The sequence below is a fragment of the Perkinsus marinus genome, assembly GCF_000006405.1.
Source record: "Perkinsus marinus ATCC 50983 genomic scaffold scf_1104296972848, whole genome shotgun sequence".
Lineage (NCBI taxonomy): Eukaryota > Perkinsozoa > Perkinsida > Perkinsidae > Perkinsus > Perkinsus marinus.
This window is the reverse complement of record NW_003201644.1, coordinates 1-990: the sequence shown is the minus strand read 5'-3', so window position 1 is coordinate 990 and position 990 is coordinate 1. Positions and strand designations below refer to the sequence as shown.

Here is a 990-nt window from a genome sequence, read left to right as displayed (position 1 = left end):
TTATTTTGTGTGCCACTTTAGCTTAGTGGCAGAGCGTCTGCTTTGTAAGCAGAAGGTCGTCAGTTCAATCCTGGCAAGTGGCTTATAGCACCATAAATTTCTGGTCTGGTACGAGAACCAGGGGCAGGATGGCCCATTCTGTGAACGAGACAGGAAAATTATTGATTCATATACTTAATCTGTGTGTCACTTTAGCTTAGTGGTAGAGCGTCTGCTTCGTAAGCAGAAGGTCGTCAGTTCAATCCTGGCAAGTGGCTTACAGCAGCATTAGGCTCTAGTCGGGTATGAGGAGCAGGAGCAGGTTTGCTCACTCCGCAAAGGATACAGGAAGATTATTGATTTATGCAGTTATTTTGTGTGCAACTTTAGCTTAGTGGCCGAGCGTCTGCTTTGTAAGCAGAAGGTCGTCAGCTCAATCTTGGCAAGTGGCTTATAGCACCATAAATTTCTGGTCTGGTACGAGAACCAGGAGCAGGATGGCCCATTCTGTGAACGGGACAGGAAAATTATTGATTCATATGCTTAATCTGTGTGTCACTTTAGCTTAGTGGTAGAGCGTCTGCTTCGACAGCAGAAGGTCGTCAGTTCAATCCTGGGAAGTGGCTTACAGCAGCATTAGGCTCTAGTCGGGTATGAGGAGCAGGAGCAGGTTTGCTCACTCCGCAAAGGATACAGGAAGATTATTGATTTATGAAGTTATTTCGTGCGCCACTTTAGCTTACTGGCAGAGCGTCTGCTTTGTAAGCAGAAGGTCGTCAGTTCGATCGTGGCAAGTGGCTTATAACACCATAAATATCTGGTCTGGTACGAGAAGCAGGAGCAGGTTTGCTCACTCCGCAAAGGATACAGAAAGATTATTAATTTATGTACTCGCTCTATGTGCCACTTTAGCTTAGTGGCAGAGCGTCTGCTTTGTAAGCAGAAGGTCGTCAGTTCAATCCTGGCAAGTGGCTTATAGCACCATAAATTTCTGGTCTGGTACGAGAACCA

General features: G+C 46.0%; 6 non-coding genes across 6 annotated transcripts; all 6 read left to right on the top strand.

Annotated features, from left to right (window-relative positions):
- The first annotated feature begins 11 nt into the window (after positions 1–11).
- Positions 12–83, top strand: Pmar_PMAR000014. The gene has a single exon. It is a non-coding gene; the product is annotated as a tRNA-Thr (tRNA).
- Positions 84–185: 102 nt separating this feature from the next.
- Pmar_PMAR000013 lies at positions 186–257 on the top strand. The gene has a single exon. It is a non-coding gene; the product is annotated as a tRNA-Thr (tRNA).
- A 102-nt stretch (positions 258–359) lies between these two features.
- Pmar_PMAR000012 lies at positions 360–431 on the top strand. The gene has a single exon. It is a non-coding gene; the product is annotated as a tRNA-Thr (tRNA).
- Positions 432–533: 102 nt separating this feature from the next.
- On the top strand, positions 534–605 carry Pmar_PMAR000011. Its single transcript has one exon. It is a non-coding gene; the product is annotated as a tRNA-Ser (tRNA).
- A 102-nt stretch (positions 606–707) lies between these two features.
- Pmar_PMAR000010 lies at positions 708–779 on the top strand. The gene has a single exon. It is a non-coding gene; the product is annotated as a tRNA-Thr (tRNA).
- Positions 780–881: 102 nt separating this feature from the next.
- On the top strand, positions 882–953 carry Pmar_PMAR000009. The gene has a single exon. It is a non-coding gene; the product is annotated as a tRNA-Thr (tRNA).
- Positions 954–990: the final 37 nt, after the last annotated feature.